Source organism: Thamnophis sirtalis, unplaced genomic scaffold (assembly GCF_051295495.1).
Source record: "Thamnophis sirtalis isolate CommonGarterSnake01/CBP01778 unplaced genomic scaffold, rThaSir2_p1.2 scaffold_7, whole genome shotgun sequence".
In the NCBI taxonomy this organism is placed as follows: Eukaryota; Metazoa; Chordata; class Lepidosauria; order Squamata; family Natricidae; genus Thamnophis; species Thamnophis sirtalis.
The window spans coordinates 19948296-19969746 of record NW_028261387.1 but is presented as its reverse complement, the minus strand read 5'-3'; the positions used below and the strand labels follow the sequence as shown (position 1 = coordinate 19969746).

At 37.1% G+C, this 21451-nt stretch overlaps 1 protein-coding gene across 1 annotated transcript in view; it reads right to left on the bottom strand.

The window, feature by feature from the left end:
* PIGK (phosphatidylinositol glycan anchor biosynthesis class K) overlaps window positions 1-21451 on the bottom strand; it is a 104096-nt gene that overhangs the window by 12060 nt on the left and 70585 nt on the right. The window lies entirely within an intron of this gene.

Below are 21451 nucleotides of genomic sequence, written 5' to 3'. Positions count from 1 at the left end.
GTGATGCTGCACTTCAGTGGAAATCAACAATTTAATTTTAATTTAAAATACTATAAAGCTAAAGGAAAGTTAGTAAATGCTATTTATTGGATCTGGAAGGAAGAACTGGAACATCTTATTTGGTGTTTAATGTATCTAAATATTTATAAAAACAAACTATACGTTCTATGATTTAATAATGAAATATTCATTAATTAAATTAATGAAATCAATTAATTCAACAGAAAATATTATTTTGGGGTAAACATTAGATTATGTTGGCAATGGAAGAAATGTGAGAGTTGTTTAACACACATAATTTGCTCTTGTTCTGTTATAGTGTTGTGCTGGTTTCAAATTAATAGGCATATTTACAGAAATTTGGGAAGAAATACTATGTTTAGGGATCTTAATGTGTTGTCCTATTATACTCCTGAAATTTGATATCTTATGAAAAATTTTGTTTTTTTAGTGTTTGGGAACAGTAAAGAGGATAGTCGCACATAACAGAAAGAAAAGTTGCTGATATTTGTTGACATCTGTTAGGATTAATTATTTTGCTTTTGCTTTAGTTTGTGGGAAGGAAAGAAAAGAAAAATGATTTCCACAAACATTTTGTCCAAAATATAAGCATGTTACAATCCCAGCTGTGTACTATATGGGAAAGTAATAGAATGCTGATTTCATGAAGGTTGAACATTTATTTATTCAACATATATGATGATAAAAATATTAAAATAACAGATAAATAAATAGTAATATTAAATTAGCATAATATTAACAAGGATGGGAGAAGAAGATGCACATGGGGGGGGGGGGAGGTGGGGTTTTCTATTAGTGGGTTAACCACCTCCAGAATGATACACTGGAGCCCCAGGCCAGTTGACAGAGCCAGAACTTCAGGCACGTTTGGAAGACCAAAAGGACAGGTGAGGATCTCACCTTGAGGGACAGGATTCCTTTTAAGAGGTGGAGAATTTATCTTTAATATAGAAAGTGTTTGATTCATCAATTTTATATGCAAAACTTTGATTAAAATTGCTTTCATAGTAAACTATTTACAAGTAAAAAATTAAAAAGATTCACAAAATCCCTCGAGTATAAGACAGAAAACAGAATTATCTTTTGCACGAAAAGAAAATTACTGAGATATTTATTGCAAGAAGATTTCCAGTCCAGCGTTCCTTGGTCCTATTTTCCCAAAACATAGTGTGCCTTCAGAGTTGCTACTTATTTTGCCAATAAAACAAGAATAATCACCAGGCTCCTTATCCAAAAGGTTTCCCCAAGCAGCATGCACAAGAGCATTCATCTCTTTTCATGCCTGAAAATAAGACTGCATCTCAAGAGCACCAGAAGGAAAGCCTAACAATTATGTACTTGATGGAGTATGAATTAACCTTCTACTTAAGCAAGTATTATTCCCTCGGGATTAACAGAAACACACAACCCTCCGCCCTCAAAAGTTAATGTGCCATAAACTTGGGAACATTTGTACAATGAACAAGGCTACACTGCTCTACCTATTTAACACCACCGACCTCTGCTTAGTCTATTTCTTTTCTCGTTCCAGTTCATACTGGAAAGTGAAATAATTCAATGAAAGCTCTGCTTTCTAAATAATTTAAGAGAATAGTGTTAGATGAAATGGCACTGATGACCATCGTTTTGATATCTTCCTTCCTTTTTACTCATCAATGCTGTCCAGATAGACCTGGCTGTCACATGGGCATAGTAGTACCATATTATATCATAAAAGAATAAATAAGAAATCACCAACATAGCATCTATTTGAGAGTACATGTTGGATCATATGTGATTAATACCTTCATTGACAGGAGGGTTATTTTTAGTTTATTTAATAGCACCTAGAATACCAAAAGCTATTTGAGAAGCCATCCCAGAAATTAAATTGATCAAATATAAATCAAACATACATACAAATCAACACATCACAAGCATTACAGCAGAATTCTCAGTTAATATAGGTTTGTAACTACCAGTTATACTTTTGGCTTATCTTTAAAAGAAATGAAACTATTCAAGAAAATAAAATTAGATTTCTTTTTAAAAAATTTCTCCTGCTACAATTTCTATATTAAACAGTACAAAAGCATCCATCTTCGAGGAATCATTCCTCACATTCCACACTTGTGAATAACATCTCAAATTCTGTTGGACGTGATTTGAAAGAGAATCGACTTCCATTAAGCTTCTCATCAGGAGAATTTTCCCATGCTTTCTAAACCTATTTGCCAGTATTTCAGTATTTGCAACCTATCTGCCATGACAGTATTTCATCATCTATTTATAGGATGATACTAAATGTGGTATGTCTCAAACAAAGGCAAATTTGCTAAGGAAAATGAAATAATGAATTTAATTCCAACAGCTGGCGTTCTATGTTTTCCAACATCAAGACAGATTTAAGTTTCACCAGCATGAATTAGGATGCCATATGTAGGACTGAAAAGCACCTCTGGTGGTGCTACTCCTTTTTCATCCAATGAGTCAGACATATAGAATTATGCTCAATTTTACATCTGATGTTCAAATCAGCTAGCAGGCTACTGTTCTTAAGAAAGAATGGAAAACGCTGAGGTAGATATACCACAACATTTTGACAGTCTTGTAAATAACCAGTTGCCCACGTTGAGTAAAATCTGCCTCCCAAAAATTAGGCAAGAACCTCCTATGGATAATTTCTTTCTGCAATGCCAACAATACACTATCCGCAAACAAAGACGCTGATTTTTTTTTCAAACTACATAAGAAAAATAAAAAAAAGTTTTAAAATCCCTGTCAGACCTGCCACCATTTAAACCTCTAAATATAAAAGATCCTTGGCTCCATTTGTTGAGAAAGGTTTGGTTTTATTAGAAGTCTAATGTACTGCAGTAGTGCTTAGCCAGAACTGAGAATTACGCACCAAAAGCCCTATATTAAACTTTCCCCTCCCTTATCTACCTCCCATCGCCCATCCCGTGCAACAAGTCAAGTTTAGGCAGGGGTGTTTTTGTAATGGTCAGTCCATGTACAGGAAGGTATGCAGCTGGTATGCCAGGTGATCATGAAGCAACGCCCCAAATAGAGGCAGAACCTATTTTCGTTTTCCCCTTCCCTCCCTACAGTTCATAGCTCTCTGTCACTGTACTGTAGCAAAGCATAAGCATAAGGTGGCAGTTGACAATTGCTTTAATTGGGTGTCCCTACTTCCACTAACAAATACAGAAGCAGAAAAGAAAGAATATGATCTACTCAACCATGTTTCCTCAGCCAAAATTATGTTATTCCTAGGTCTCTTTCATCCTTTCATAGAGATTAGTCAGAAGCGACTTACGTTGAATGACCATACAAAACGACAGTGTTCCACTGCACTCTGCTTCTCCTGCTTCTGTACTCTTAGAGAAACAAATCTTCTTAAACCACATTGAAAACACTGTAAATTCTCACATATTTCACCTCCTCTTCTCTTTCATTATTTAGCGCACAACAAATGAAGTCGTTCGATTTTTATTTCTTCATTTCCTAACTTTCCATAACTTCGTTATTTACTATTTTTGCACCCCAATGGCAAATTTATTCATTCACCCCATTTCAAGATTATTCCTACATCATCTTATATGTTCTCACTGTAATAGATATGTAAAAACCATTCACTTGAAACAAATCAAATAAGCAGTCGCATTATTGGGTTTTCCTTGTAAAATATATGTAAAGTATTCAACAGTTATTATGTGCTGTAATTTATACAATGACCCAAACTACACCATCAAAGAATAGGCCTTACCTAATGCTTTCCACCCCAAAATTTGGGGAAAAAATATAAGCGATCTATATTAATCTTCAAAAATATTCAGCTTCATGGAATTATTTCCTGTGCACATTCAGATTCTGGTAGGGTCAATGGCTGAATATTGAATTCTTTTCTCAGATCTATGCTGTTTAGGTTCAGCAAAGACTTTTAGATAATATTTGAGATGCTTCTACTTTACAGAAAAGTGAAGGTGTATTCTAGTTATTCATGATGGCTGCGCAGTCAACAAAAATATAAGAGGTAAATAATGTATACATAACCTTCAGATCAGATTCTCTTTTCAAATTTGCATTTAATTTTTGTCTACCTCATGCAGATATCAGTAAATAGAGGTAATTAATAAGAGGATGAATTGGTTTTGTATTATTCAGTCATTAAGCAAATTTTCTCACTATGATATGAAAAATGTCAGCTATTTAATTAGCACACCTCCTTAGCCTGAAATCCCCTCCTGCATTCACACTAACATTTTAGTGTTGGACTGCAGGGGATAAACACTAGCAATTAAGTTTGCTATGGGATACTTTAAAATAATTAATAGAAGCCCTGAAACAATTATCATGAGTGACATTCTCATATTAAGAAAAAAAAATCATTCTTGTTTGGAAGAAAGCTTGTGAATTGGGACCAACTGCAGTTCTTCTGAACTGCACATTACATTTTAAGCCACGTCTGATGGCAAACCAATTTCGTGTATTTAAGTACAATGACAATAAAGATTATACTTAAAAAAAAAAAAAGCTCAAGAGGCATCTCATTAATATTACCTCAAGTGGAACCCTGTGTTGCAAGAGAATAAGTTATCTTTCTCTTTGTCTTCTACTGGCAATAAAATACTTTTTTAAAGCACTCTCTTGGACTCTATTGTGTTTATGACTATTCATTTGCATTGAATATAACCTTTGTATAGCAAAATAGAAGTTACATTTAGCAAAATGAACCCTGGGGGAAAAATCTACCAAAAGTGAAATTCTGCAGAAAGAAAACTGTGGGCTTTTCATTTCTTTTGTTTCTGGAGGAGAAAACCTACAGAAATTGTTTTCTAAGGAAATCATCATTTGCTGAAAGTCGGAAAAAGTACTAGCATAATCCAAAAATTGAGTTTATCATAGAGTGATGGTATATACAGATGTGTGCATGCAAGAGAGAATAAATGCCATATATGTACCACTATGTACTGTAAGCCAAAAGAATAAGCATTGTCAGCATTATTGCTGGGGCCTAATGTTAATCCTTTAGGTCATGCTTGTGATGAAAATCAGACCTATACCTTGGTTTTAACACTTCTGTACTGGGGACTGTAAGCCGCTGACTTGCCAAATTTTTACTGTTAAGCCAATATTTTGAAATAGATGCCTGTGCTCTCAGCTTCAGTAGATCTATATCTCCCCAATTCTATGCTACACTGGAATACTTGCAGCACAATTGAGATCATTAATGCCATATTTTGAGTTGACTTTTATGCAATTTTGGAAGATATTTGCATATTCTCCATATCCTGGCAAGAAATAAGTCACCAGAGAGACCTACATAATATTATTTTGATTACTACCCCACCCTGCCAAAAATGGAAGGGGGAAGAAAATAAATATAAGCAAATGAGAAACATTCTAACAAATGCAGCGACTACGAGTTAAGTCAAGCAAGAACTTGGGATAATAAATGACAAATGCATATGAATTCAGACAAATGTAGGATAATGAGTCTCAGAGGAACAAAGAATAAACGGGGATGGTAGGAAGTTAAAGGCTTAATGGGAAAATTATGTTGTAGTAGAGAACAAACGAGAGATGACAAGTTCTTACTGGCAAGTGTTATCACACCCTGGAACTGACCAAAATGCTCCAATAGACAAATTATACATCACCAGCTGACATCTCTGACAAGTAGAACTAGGTCCCTAAAATGCTGATCTCCAAAGTTTAGATGAGTTTTAACTAAATGTAACTTGAGGCTATCCTATCGTTTATCATTTTAAAGCAGTGTGCATTGTTTAATTTATGACTCCAGAGCCCAAATTTGCCCTGAAAATGAAATCTGTGACAAAATATAAGATTTATGATCAGATAAGACTGCTGATAAATTCAGAAGAATACTTTAAAAGTCTTTTATTCCAATGCAAATTCTAAAATTGGATAATCTAACATTACCCTAATATGAATTGAATTAAGGACACATCATCTATTAATACATCCTCATTGGGTATTTTAAATACAGTTAAATTTTACATTTATTTTTCTTAGTAGTGTTTCCAAGCCACTTTACTCTAAAATGTCTTCAAAAAGGAGGTGAAAAACTAATTCTAAATAATTCAGTGTTACACTATGCTTTAAATGTGTTAGAACCAGATTTCCCATTGTGCAGAATTACAAAGTGTTCTTGTGAATTATCTCTAAATAAATGTGAGACTAATATATTGGTGACTTAAGATACAATCTTGTACATTTGTCTATAATACACTATGCAAAACACAAGTTTTAATTCTAATTATACATATTGTATTAATGCTGTTTTTCATCAAATTGGAGTTTTTCCTGTGTTAAAATGATGATTAAATCACAAACTAGTCTTATGTTAAAATTGAACTTGTTGAAATAAATACATAAACAGATTAATAATTGATGCAATGTAGATCAATTTTAAGATTAATTGTAAGAAAGTTTAATAGAAGCTTTCCAGGATTTTTAATACACATTCCCATAACTAACCAGTACTGCTAAATTATTTTTGCAATTTATCTGGTAAGATTAATTACTAGAGCAGAATATGCAAAATTTCACAATACTGACACAACTCTGCTGGCTACTATACCAGCTCAATCATTAAAAAAAAATTTTTTTTTTTAAAAAAGTAATTCAGTTAACATTTTTAAATCTGGTCATTGGATTCTTTCCTTTATCAAGAAAGTCTTCAGAAAAAACTTGAAAAACATTGGATAATAACAGCTCTCATCCTCTCCTCTTTCAAAATTTCAATCACCATGATAAGTCCTGATTTTTATATTTGTGTTTCCTGTCTTTCACTAACTTTATTATTTATTCTTTTCCTGCCACAACGTAGATTACCTGCATAAACCTTAAAAATATTACACTTGGCAAATTTAATTATTTCCTGGGCTGTTACTGATTCTAGTACTGTATAGTTAGTGTTTAAATCTTGAACATCTTCCCACATCCTATCTTGGCTGAAGTTCATCAATACATTTATCACAACTTATATATTGCTTCATTTCCAGAAGCTCAGAGTAGTTTACAATATTAATACAACTCTAACTAATCTGTTTACCACACCACCATTTGGAACAACATGAATTTACTTATCCCCAAACATCTTTCTCACCTTTTATCAGTCTCTAAAAACATGGAGAATAGAACAGAATAACAGAGTTGGGAGAGACCTTGAAGGTCTCCTAGTTCAACATCCTGCCCTAGCAGGAGATCCTGTACCATTCCAGACAAATGATTGTCCAGTCTCTTCTTAAAAGCCTCCAGTGATAGAGCCTCCACAACTTCTGAAGGCAAACCTTTCCACTGATTAATTGTTCGCACTATTAGGAAATTTCTCCTTACTTCTATGTTGATTCTCTCCTTGTTTAGTTTCTATCCATTGTTTCTTGCCTTCTGGTGATTTGGAAAATAGGGTGACCCCCTCTTCTTTGTGGCAGCCCCTCAAATATTAGAACATTGCTATCATGTCACTCCTAGCCCTTTTTTTCACTAGACTAGCCATACCCAACTCCTACAACTGTTTTTCTTATGTTTTAGCCTCCATCCCCCTAATCATTTTTGTTGCTCTTTTCTGCACTCTTTCAAAAGTCTTCAGAGAAAATAGACCAAATATCTGGGGAAAAGCATCCCCCCCGGGGGCGGGAGGTCATCACCGAGGTGGCTCAAGATGGCTTTCCCTTGGTAGTGGGACCCTTAGCAAACTCTCTCTCCCATATCTTGTCTATCACTTCCCACATCTTATCTCAAGCACTACTACTGATCTATAATTCCAAAGAATAGCTCAACAGAATTGCTCTCAAGACTTCTGGAAATAACGCCAAGAAGATCCATTGGGCACCTTGGGCAGACCAAATGAAGAGGGGCTTTCCCTGTAGAGTATGTGATGTTGGTTAACTCCACATAAATTATATAGGGAAGAATATTTATTTAGAACAGCTACACAATTATCAGGAAAATCAAAATAATAACAACAAAACAATAGTGGAGAAAAATCATAAAGTACAAAGATCTGCAAATAAAAATAGAAAAACTGTGAAAACAGAAAACAAAGATAGTATCAACAGAAATAGGTGACTCGAGTTCAATCCCCAAATATCTGGAGCACCTCTTGAGGACCTTTGACACTGACAAAATCACCATCAGTCAATCGGCAGCTTTATTTGGAACAGCATATACTGTACGATACCTTTAATGCCATCAAGCAACAATATCCCAGGTCCTTGGGAAGGAGAATAAAAATGCCAAATCCAGTCTAAACATCTGGCTGACTATGCAACCAATCATAATAATGGCTACTGCCAGCTTGTAGTTGATTTGATTCATTGTAAATTCAAAATAAGCCCATAAACTCACTGAAAGGAATATAAAGAAGGTATTCAGGGCAAACCAATGGAGGTCAATAAAGAATCTAAGGAAACATACATAAGGGATAAATTATATGTTAAACAGAGTAGTGTGCTCTTTTCTTTTCATTAAAAGCAGCCTCAAGGGAGAAGTTTAACCTTTTTTCTAGTAGTGAATCAAGGAAAGGACCTGGACTCCATAAGTGTTCTTCAGGAAGCAAAAAAAGCACATGGGGATAGTCTTGCCTGATAAAGAGCTGGCAGTGAAAGGATAACATATCTAACTGGAACTTAACCTAAATCTATAGAAATGAAGCTAATTTGGAATGTAGAGAATGACCCAACCCTGAGCTCAGGATCTGTTTTTTTCAGCCATGGGCTTCCCTTCATCAAGGCTGCACTCCCAAATCCTGGAAGGGCTGAAATGAACTGAAATTTATTTCAGCGAATTAAGTATAGGGAATGTGATTACGTTCCATATGATAATATCTTTTTTCTCCTTTTATCTCTTAAAAATTATCATTTGGAGACAGTGTTGAAGGAGATCTTCAAGAGCTGCATCAAAAGGTTTAGAGAATGACCAAGGTATGATATTGTGCAGACCTGATATTCAGCATTAGAAAACAAGATTGTTACCCATTTCTGGGTAGATAACCCTGTTTAGTCATTATTTCTATTATGACTATTTATCCATATTAATTCAGTTTTGTATATTCATACATAATATATTTAAAAATAAATTGAGAGAGAGAGAGAGAGAGAGAAGGAAGGAAGGAAGGAAGGAAGGAAGGAAGGAAGGAAGGAAGGAAGGAAGGAAGGAAGGAAGGAAGAGGGAGGAGGGGAGAGCGAACATTATTTCCCTTCAAGCTAGCTAAGGGATATCATTGCATTGCTGATAAAGGAAAAATCATACAATTACTTGTACAATCTTTATTTTTCAAATAAGAATGAAATCAAAGCTAAAAATACCAGATTATGTGTGCTTAGCAGCAATTTGAAAGAACCACTGGCATAAATATTAGATCTCTTTATTGCAGGCATACGTTCCAGTATTGAACATAGTCCTACGGATTGGGCAGCATATAAATGTTATTAAATTCTAAAATTCTAAAAAATTTGTCCTCACGGAAGAAAATTATCAAACAAAAAGTGTGTTTTCCTTTGGTAAGCTCTTGAATTAAGAATCAAAACTGCTTAAAAGGATTTATAAAAATGCACTCTAAAGGGCACAGTTTATATGGCTAAATCATTATAGTGTATGCTGAACACTAGAAAGGCAAGCATTCCATTTTCATTAGCAGCATCTCAGCATTACCCTTTCATACAGAAAATAACAAACAATGATTGCTCAATGCATCTCCACCATGCTATTTCTAAGACTTAGCTGTCATCTTCAATGTATACATGTGTTTCTTCAGCCTCAACAAAATTAGCAGGACCAGAAAAAGTTACTTGGAAGGCTGTGACCTGGGAATGATGGAAGAAAAGTGCTTCCAACATTTCTGGCTCTTCTAAATCCCAAATTTCATACTCTGAACATTCCAAAACCATTTTAATGTACCGTATTTTCACGACCATAAGCCGCACTAAAAATCCTAAATTTTGATCCAAAATCGGCAGTGCGGTTTATAACCCGGTGCGCTTTATATGTGGAAAAAGATCTCCCAGCTGCTTTGCTCCTCGCGACTGCAATAGATGTCCAGAGGCGGCTTTTGGGGCTGGTGGGGATTGGATTTCCGGCTCGGTGGCCCCTGTCGCTTCTGGACGTTGTGGGGAGCCGAGGAGAGTGTGGGGGGGAGCGCGCGGCGGTTCTTGGCGCTCTGGGAGGCGGGAGAGGCGCGCGGTTTGGTTTCTCCTCCCTGGGCGTCGCGGCGGCGGCCCCGGGCGCGCCGATCCCCGTGTTTTTCGCATCGGGGCATGCTCTTGCAGCACGCCCCGATGCGAAAAACACAGAGATCGGGCGACGTCCAGGGAGGAGAAATCAAACCGCGCGCCTCTCCCGCCTCCCAGAGCGCCAAGAACCGCCGCGCGCTCCCCCCCACACTCTCCTCGGCTCCCCACAACGTCCAGAAGCGACAGGGGCCACCGAGCCGGAAATCCAATCCCCACCAGCCCCAAAAGCCGCTTCTGGACATCTGTGGCTCCCGGCGCTCCAGGAAGCACCGAAAGCAGCTGGGAGAGGCGCGCGGCTTGGTTTCTCCTCCCTGGACGCTGCAGCAGCAGCCCCAAACTCACCGATCCCAGTGCCTTTCGCATCGGGGCGCGCTGCAAGAGCATGCCCCGATGCGAAAAACACAGAGATCGGTGAGCCCGGGGCCGCCGCTGCGACGTCCAGGGAGGAGAAACCAAGCCGCGCGCCCCTCCCAGCCGCCCTCGGCGCCCCCCGGAGCGCCAAGAACCCTCGTGCCGCTCCTCGCGATGTCCAGAAGCGTCGGGAAATGTGCGGCTTATAACCCGGTGCGCTTTATATGTGGAAAAAGTTAAAAAAATTAACGTTAATTGATACTGCGGCTTTTAATCCGGTGCGGCTTTTGGTCGTGAAAATACGGTAATTCAAGTACTGATTAAAGCAGTAAGCAAAGCATTTAGGCATTTTCTTCTATATGCTAAGACAAAATTCAAAGAAACCCTCATTTAATAGGACACTGTGATACTCTCTCCTGCAAGGGGTTTATATCTCTGAAAATAGTTGATGTCACACAAAGGAGATAAGCAGCAGTTGAAACTTCAAAAGATTTTGACTTTAAAGGCTATGAATATTATAAATAATACACAAACAAAATGGCCATCTTTGTGGCATCAAATTAATCATCGCCTTTCGAGGGATTGGAATTAAAAAGTTTTCTAGTCCCAATATAAAATATAATGGAAATCCTACTAAAAGGAATGATTTTACAAATAGACATCAAAGGTGATCTTTAGACACCTTTGGCCTGGATGATTGATTCTTCATTGACATATTGTAATGCAGTTTGGGGAAAAACCCCTAAAGTTGATGTGGTTGGGGCAGCCCAATGACTCTCTGCCTAACTAATTTTGCTCTAACTGATGAAGTTCTTGGATGAGCAATGGAATGTCTCATATTAACAAGGATTAGTCCAGTTGCCATTATTCAATCTTTGGACCTTTGGCCTGGATGATTGAATTTTCATTGACATATTTTTCATCAAAGACTCCGTAGTCAAACTTCCAGGAAAAAACTTGAGATGTTTTGGTATACTGAAAGTAAAGACCAGAGAGATTTTAGTTTAGGATTGTACAGGGACTAAATTTTCTACAGATGGCAAATAAGTTTTGCTTTTCTGCTTTCTACGATAACACTTAAATGCAAATCCAACCCAATCACTTGACATTAACTAGTCTTACTCATTTAAAATCTGTTAAAGGGTGGTTACCTTGGTTCAGATTCCAGAAAGTTTATTCTTTCTGTACCTGTGGAATATAGATGTAATCCAGGGGTGGGTTTCTCGCCCCGTTCCAACCGGTTCGGTTGGAACGAGGCCGGCGGCGTCCGCGCGCATGCGTACTAGCATCTGTGCGATGCTCCAGCTGCTCCTGGAGGATCGCGCAGGCATTGTATGCGTCCTGCGCATGCGTGGAAGCGCAGAATTCGGCAAAACCGGGTAAGGAGCGGGCGTGGGCGCGCACGGGCGCGGGGGGGGGCTTTCGCCGTTCCCGGAAGTTACTTACTTCCGGATTCGGCGACCAACCGGATCGCGGGGACCGCCGCGAACCGGTTGAAACCCACCCCTGATGTAATCTCTGGGAGATATGCCCCACACTTCATCACCGTGACCCGTCAAAACCGCGCTTGACTAAACCGCGCCCGATTACACCGCGTCGCTGACGTCATCAACAGGGCGACAACAGCCAGCGCGGAGAAAGAAGGGCGCTTTAAATAGCGCTTTGAAAGCAAGCTGATTTAGCTTAAGGTAAGGGTTAGGTTTAGGTTTAGGTTTAGGGTTAGGTTAAGGGTTAGGGTGAGGTTTAGGGTTAGGTTAAGGGTTAGGTTTAGGTTTAGGGTTAGGTTAAGGTTTAGGATTAGGTTTAGGGTTAGGTTAAGAGTTAGGTTTAGGGTTAGGTTTAGGGTTAGGTTTAAGATTAGGTTTAGGGGGGTTAGGTTTAGGGGTTAATTTTAGGTTTAGGGTTTACAGTGTGCTTCTGTCTCCGCGCTGTTGTCGCCCTGTTGATGACGTCAGCAACGCTGTTTAGTCGAGCGCGGTTTAGTCGAGCGCGGTTTTGTGGTGGAACCCTTCATCACACACCCCAAAGGTGACAAGAAATAAATTCTGCATTTTCCTGATTTATTGCTTCAAAACACACAAAAGGCAAAATTGCCTTTGCCAATACTGCATAGAAGAATGTGCTATATAGCTCCTTTCCACTCTCCATCTTTGCAAAACTGCCTGGAATTGGCAAAAATTTGAATATGATATTTATTGCTTTAGACAGTTAGTTTTGTTGTTTTTGAGCTCTTAACTGCCATCAGGCTCCAGGAAAACTGAAACATTATAAGATAAAAAAGATAAAGATAAAACATACTTCTCACATAAGATTTTACAAAGGAACATCTCTCAAAATGCATAAGCAGAAACAAACCAGTTACATGCGTAGCTTTCAGAAAAATATGTTTGCTTTTCTGAAGACCCATTAGTAAGCATTTGTTGAACAAGCAAGCAAACATTTTTATTACACTTTTTTTTGATACCCATGTTATCATCATGCAAAATGCAATCAATGAAACAAATGTAAAACAGGTCATCTATTGTAGGATTTTTTTTTAAAAAAAGCTGGAAGAGACCATCAAAGGAACACCATCAAAGATAGGAGAATAATGATGATCAAAGCAATGGATCATATCAAACACATGCCCTTAACCAGCATTGTGTATCTGATATCAGAAAGCAGGATGACATTGTCATGTACATAGCAAACTTTGTTCCAAAACAGCCAAAAAAGAAAAAAAAATACATCTTGACGGCAGGAAACAAAAAGAGCCAGATTAATATAAATGCAGACGGTAACACAGAAGTATAAAGGGTATTTTAGCCATAAAGTGCAGTCTAGGCAATAACTCAGTCCTGCAATAAAGGACTGGATTCTAGCCAATTAGGTTATGATTCAGACTCAAGCAATGAAAAACTCCTGAGATTGAATTAAATAGTCTTACAAACAGAAGAGAAACTTCAGGGACAGCTCTTCAAACAAAAGACTCCACCTGGAAACTGGGAAAATTATAATATCCTGCCTCTGGATATTATTTAGCTCTCAAGGGAGATGTTTCCAACTCTATGCCTGAAGAGAGACCTCTAGAAGCAGCCTCTCATGTTTGTAAACAAAAGATATGAGAACATCAGGGATAAAAAACAGTTCTGCTGAAAAACAGAGATGGTGAACTGAAAGAAATATTTAGACAATTAAATGAAGAAGATGGATACCTATTTGTTACCTGCACTCAAATCCCAAACCCCATAGCGTCTCAAGCTCTGCATCAGGTACAGGAACTAAAATCAAACCAAAGATACAGCCTTTGCTTATCAGCCCACTTTTTTCTTATATTTCTAAAGGGCTCACACTTTGTGCTAAGCCATAAGGTGACTTGTTTGGAACAGTTTAGTGTACATATATGGATAGAGTCAGTGTGATGATAAAATGTGATTGATTTAATAAACTGCCGATAAATTTGTGGGTTCACCGACAAATGTGCGCTCGACAAAAGCGCGCGGACAAAACTGCTAGGAAAAAACCACGAGTTCGAAATCGCACTGACGAATGAGCGCAGAAGCGCGCCGACAACAGTGCGCCAACAGAAGCGCGCTCTAAACCTAACCCTAAACCTAAACCTTACCTTAACCGTAATCGCGCTTCTGTCGGCGCTCTTTTGTCAATGCGCCTTTGTGGGCGTGCTGTCGACGTCGAGGTTTTATCGCCGCGGTGTTGTCGGGCGCACATTTGTCAGGTCACAAAATTTGTGCATAATGCAATTTATTATTTTAATAAGAAGAATCAACTGAATGTCTGATAGAGTGAATCAATGTCTATATTTTCAGCACCTCTGTGAATTATTTTGTTCTCTTTTGCTGTCCCTATCTTGTTAAATAATTCCTCCCACTATCACCCACAGTGATTTCTTCAGAATATAACAACTATGAAAATTCAGTGTTCAGGATCTGCTACAGAGCAGACATATATATCTGAGACAATCCCTTTGTACCTTACACATTATTCTTCCAATGTTGCTTCATTTTCATTTAACATTCTATGGTCCTTCATATCACGAGGCCCGATGATTTAGAAAAAATACTTCAAAATGTTGGAATAGTTCCACGTTAAGCCAAAATAGCAACATTCTCAGTACAAAGCATGCCTCCGATTATGTACAATCCATTTCACAGGAAACACTCAATGCTTCCTAACCATCCAGAAGTGAACAAGTAATATAACTGCTTTTGAAAAAGATAACTTCAGATATGTTGAAGATTAAGTATAACTCACTTAAAAATATCATTTTTGGCAAGGTGCTTTCACAACTAGAAGGTCAATAAGCTAATTTTAATCTTACTACAGATTTGGTTTACCCTTAAAAGAGCCTATTATATTCTGTTGAAGAGGTTTTGTCACAGGAGTTTGCCATAAGATAACATGGTTTAAAAACTGAGATAAATGACAGTATTTAGGTCGTCAATGCATGAATCCAGACACTGTTGCCTGTAAAGCATAGTTTGCAGCTAATAATTACGTCAAGCAGATCAGTAGTTTGCTTAACACATTATTGTTAAAACTAATATGCACAATGGATAAACACAGCTATTGAGATCGGCAGTCCATTTAGCTAGTTGTTGTCAACTCTTAATTTGCAATGTCCATCCCAGGATTTTTTCCCATTGGACATCTTAAAACCTGAACCTGGAACCTATCATACTAGTAAGAAGACAAAATATGGTGACCTTATTACTCATCTGTTCTGACCCCCAATCTCCGCTCGTTCACAGACGATAGGCAGACAGACTTAAAAGCAAAGACTTTATCAGCCTCGGCTCATGCTGGCTGCAAGCACAAAAATAAACATAAATAAAGTCTCTGGCAAGAAGATAACAGAATGCAAAAACAAAGATCTCTTACAAAGCAAATCCCTTCTCCAAGTGTCTCTTTGAATCAGGGTTACAGAAAGCAAATCACTTATCCAAGTGTCTCTCACAAACAAACCACGACCGATGAACAATGAACCATGCACGAACGACGAATGTTGACTTCTGCAACCAGGGCGTGGCACCATCAGTCCTTTTATCTCCAGAAAACCACACTAACGAGCCCCATCTGCATTGTTATTCCTGCATCCCGACTCAACTCACAGCAAACTTCTGCTGAGTCACAACACTCATCTATTTTTTTGTGGCTTTAGATATCTATGCTCTTAAGATTTCCTTTGTGAATTACACTTAGGGACACAATACATTGTAATGGTTTTATTTCTATTTGCATCCCCCCCCCCAAGAGAACTGCACAGTAGAAATCTTGCTCTGTTTTGTGGCACTTAGGATCTATCGTATGGCAGATATTCATAACAATGTAAAATTACTAGGACAGTAATTTTCATTTATCGTAACTGCCTCTGCAATATAATCACACAGGTGATCAACTTTTGGATTCTTTGTATTTTATCAGCTTTTCTAGTGCAATTTCACCTGCTAATCAAAGCATGTTAGTGCTTCCTTCTACTAAAAATCTGAACTGCATTTGTTCATTCATCATATACTTTCCATGCCTGATTAACATTTTAAATCTCTTTCACCATTTTTATCAGAGACTAATAAAAATCTATTGTGTGCTAATTGCCACTTTATTTTTAACAAATCAAAGGGAACTAGATCAGTCAGGGTGTAATTGAATGTATTTTGACCAACCTGTGGGCCGATTCTTTTTCAGAGAAGCTGGATTATTTTTAATGTAAATACATTTCCATTTAAAAACGATAAGAGATAACTTCTTGGAAAAACTCACTCACTCACTCTCTCTCTCTCTCTCCTCTCTGTTTCTCCCCCTGCCCCCCACTCAATAAATTCACGCATTGGATTGCAATGTTGACATAGCCTCTCAATAGATAACACCAGCAAATGCTGACAAGGTTAAAATGGCAAGCATTAATGCATTCAGCCAGAGCTGATGGGCATCACTTCCCATTCATATGCTTCATACTTACCAGTCATGCAATCTGCAAAGAAACAGCCTTTTCTGTATTTTAGCAGGAAAGGTGTCTGGAAATAATAATAGTAAGCTCTACAGTCCCTTAAAAACAACCATATAAAAAGTCAAATACAATGTCTGCAGTGTGGATACTGAGGGGGATGCTTTTCATTACAGATAATAAACTCCCTTTGAATGGCAGAAAAGATACAGGTAGTCCTCAACGTATGACCAAAATCAAGCCCAAAATTCCCATGGCTAAGTGAGATAGTTATTAGTTTTGCCTCATTTCGACCTAGTTTTCTTGCCACTGTTAAGTGAATCATTGTGGTTGATGTGACAGGACTATAAAGTGAATCTGGCTTCCTTATGTACTTTGATTGTCAGAAGATCGCAAAAGTTGATCGTGTGTCTCTGGAACACTGCAACTGTCACAAAAATGAACCAGTTGCCAAGTATCCGAATTTTGATTAGGTGACTATGGGGATGCTGCAACAGTTTAAGTGTGAAAAAAGATCATAAGTCATTTTTTTGCAGTGCCATTGGAACTTCAAATGTTCAGTAAATGAATGGTTATAATTCAAGGACTATGTGTACTGTAATCCAATGTTTCTCAACCTCAGCAACTTTTAAGATACGTGGACTTCAACTCTGGGAATTGAAATCCTCACATTTAAAGTTGCTGAGGTTGAGAAACACTGCTCTAATTAGTCCCTCGAATCAAATCCAACTTTTGATGGCCATATTGGCATTTTTAAAAATAGTTTCTTTGGCAACCAGGTTTGCCACTGCCTTTTAGGATACATTTTGACTTTCCAGGCTAGTTTAAATGCTAGTTTAAAGGCCTTTCAAAAATATATTGCTTTGTAGAAAGGATAAAAATGGTCATGTCTGGATGTAGGTTTCTATCAAGTCAGAAGACTTTTAATTGATTAAGATGATTAAATTAACCACTTAATGAAATGTCATTCACAAAGATAAGATGGGGTTCTCCAATTCAGGGAAAGGTTGAGGAAGTTATATTTTTCTTCTAAACTTTTAGACCCCACACTATCATTTTGATGGGTTTCTTTCTTCAAACCTAAAATTTCACTATCAATATGGGTATCATGGCATATTTGAAGGGGGAGTCCAACCCGTAATGGCAGATTTCAATGTTTATAGGAAGAAATGTGTTCATTGCTTGAGTACATATTCACAAAGCTGAGTTTTCAGCTAAGGACTCTAGAACCATATTATTTTGATTGAAAGAAGAGCAGAATACATTTCAGATAGGCAAGGATGGATTTGAATTGATATGGAAAAGGTTGTCCTTTTCATTTTCTACAAATGCCAATCAATACAAAGAGACAGAATTGCAGTTGTAGAAATAAAGGGCATGGAATATAAACTGAAGAAATAAATACATGTTTTGCTATATATTCATGTCAGTTATATTCAACTCTGACATGGATCTTGGAAACATTTTTTTAAAAGTTGCTCAATGTAGTTTGGCAATGTTCAGAATAAATATAATAGCATTTGTCAAGCAGAATTCTGTCAGCCTTCAGTCCTTATGTTCAAATAACTTATCCAATTCTGGGGAAGAGGCTTGTTATTTGAACATTGCAAGAAGAAACTCACTAAAAGATTTTTGAATTAGATTAAATCTTGCCTTGCTTTTAAACAACTCAGGTGCAATGCCTTAAATCAGCTTGTTTTTTAGTAAAACGACTTGATTTATTGCTGAAGAAATAGCATAGAAAAATTTAGTAGTTAAAATAAAAATATTTGTTTAAATTATTATGGTATTCCAAACATAGATGTGCTAATATCAGAAAAATAAGGAAGTATATACTACTTTGTCTGCAATGTTATATGTATAATATCTAAGTCTTTGTCTTCATTCTTTGTCTTGATATGTTCTTCCATTAGAAGAGAAACTTGGGGTGTGTTGATAATCCTAATGCCTACGCCATAACATCTATGACCATGATGGCGAACCTATGGCACGCATACCACAGATGGCACGTGGAGCCATATTTGCTGGCATGCCAGCTGATTTTCAGCCTTCCAGAGGGCTGGGGGAGGCCATTTTCACCCTCCCAAGCTTCAGGAAAGCCTCTAGAGACTGGGGAGTGTGAAAAACAGGCCCAAAGGGCCAACCGGAAGTTCAGAAACGATCCATTTCTGGCTTCCAGAGGGCCTCCGGGAGGCCAAGGGAGGCTATTTTCACCCTCCCAGGCTTCAGGAAAGCCTCTGGAGCCTGGGGTGTTGCATGCGCATACGCAGGGGAACCATGCGTGCATGCGCAGGTGGGCAGGGAGGATTGAATTGGTGTGGGCACACATACGCACGTGATAGCATGCATGAACATAATTTTGGCCATAAGAAAAAGGTTCGCCATCACTGATCTATGATTTTTGTTAACCAGAACAAAAATAACAATAATACAAAGAAAACCAACAGTGTTAATAATGATGATGCCAACTACCACAATTTTCATATTTTACCACTAAGCAAAGAAGAACACCAGGAATACTATCATACTTAAAAAACATTATATAGGCAACAATAGTTAGCACAGCAAAGAATATGACACATAATGTCAATGGAAAATCAACCAAATAATTTTTAGCATCAAATATATGGTATATATGCTGCAGGAAAAAATATCAATAAGAAAATAATTCCAAATATTAAACAGAAATGCTATTAAAGTCAACTGGAGATATGGGGTTTGAATATGCAAGTTAAAACAGAAACTGGATGATGTGGGCTTAATCTTTATAAGATACCACATGTCTCTGGAAGAAAAACAGCTTAGAAAGGGTTAATTTTCATCATTAAAAAGGCAGATTAAATACCCATGCAAAAGTTCCCCAGTCCAAACAGTACTTCTTTGTGCTGCATATTTAATCATCTCTACTACTAATCAATTATGTCTGCATCTTTCCAAATATATAAAGATCTGTACAGAAGATACTTCTAACTCCCTACAGTTTCTCTGTTTTATTCAATTAAATCAATTAAATCCTTATTTCCATTTCAATCATTTTAAACAATTAGTGATTGTCAGAATCACATTAGGCATATATTGAGAATACCAGGTTTAAGGAGGGGCAATTGCAGTTACCTTCCTTGTTGTCCAACCCATCCACTTTCCTGGCTTCCTCAGTGTAGGTTACCAGACTGAGCCCAAGGGAGGGGGTCAAACACATCATTAATCATGAGTCCCTTTGCATCTACAAGAGATCTAAGTCCAGCCCACTTTGAATTCCTTCTACCCTTATCTACTGTCTGTTTTCATTGACCGTTAGTAGTTCAGATTCTTATAGAGAGCTTAAGTTTGCAATGAATCTTTATACTCATTTGAACTGGCTGAATCTTCTGATTTCCCCAGCACTTGACAAATCAGTTCCCTGCATCCAAGGGCAAATTATAATTGGGCGCCAATCTCTACACACTCCTTTCATTACCCAACAATCTGGAAGAACATAGACCAAAACTTGTTGTACCTTATTACACCCATAAAGGCCATTTGATTCTATCATTTCTTTGAAGGATGCAATCTAAAATTCAATCAAGAGGCACTATCTCTAAAATCCACTAGAGAGCAACCTCTACAAAGAATGCCATTATTCTAGCTTCCAGGTAAACTAGGGATGCGCCCCACTGAAGTTTGCCAGAAATTCATAGTGTAATGGAGCAAATAAACCAGCTGTGAACCACTTAATCAGAACGTCTTTTCCTAAACAAAGGATATTTGCAGTTGTCATTAAATTTTAAAGCAATATAGTAAATCCATTAAAAACTATGCAAAATTTGGAAACTTTGAATTTGCTTCTTTCTGTATCAGTTTTTTGTGAAAAAGTATGAAATTTAGAATTGTGTAAGTTGTGTCCAAAATGGAAGCTAAATTGTTAGATTGTTTTCTAAAGCTAGCAGTTTAGTTTGTATTCTGTTCCCACATTTATATGCTAAATTTCAAAACAATACCTATGTGAGAAGTACTCTTAACTTAATGACTTTAATAATGGTTTCAACATACATCTGGCTGCCAATTCACTATATATCTGTGTAAATCTTGGCTGATATTATAATATAGGAAGTACCAAACTCTTTTATACTTATTATATGAATAAAAAAAATCAATCATTATTTTGCAAATATTCCTTTACCAATTCATGCAGAAATCAACACCAATTTTTCTTATTTATATTTTTAAAAGCATAGGAAAATAAGCTATTTTAAAAATAAACTTTTTGGTTAAGGAAATGATATATTACAGTAGAGTTCAATAGTTGAAATGTCACAATAATGCCTACTTTAAGGGGTTTATGTTTTCTTTAAAAAAAACCTTTCTATAACTTTGTGTTCTGCTCCCTCATGTATATGATAAATTTCAAAACAAAACCTATGTGAGAACTACTCTTAATGTAATGATATTTATAATGTTTTCAATATACATCTGGCTGCCAAATCACTCTGGTGGAAGGTAATCCAGTACAGCGAAGTACATAGTAAATCTTTTAATGGAAATGGATTTTATATTTATATTTTATATAAATTTATGCCACAAAATGTTTCAGTTAAATTACAGTGTGTGACCTAAAGTAAAACCTGTTTCTTTCTTATTCAGAGTTGATGTCCAAAATCTGAATTGAAAGTGGGACATTCAAAAAGGCCACAAATGCAACACTAGAAAGAGCCAGTCGGGTAATTGCTTTGGTAGGATGTTTTGCCAAAGAATTACATAATATGAACATTTGCTGTTTGAAATATCCCGAATGCATGAAAAAACCCATTTCTCATTTCACTCAGCAACGCAATCCACTGCAAAATGGCACAAAGCTGCCAAAATGAACCCACCGGTGTTATATTACTTTTTTGCGCTGTAAAAATATTACTGTGACATTTCA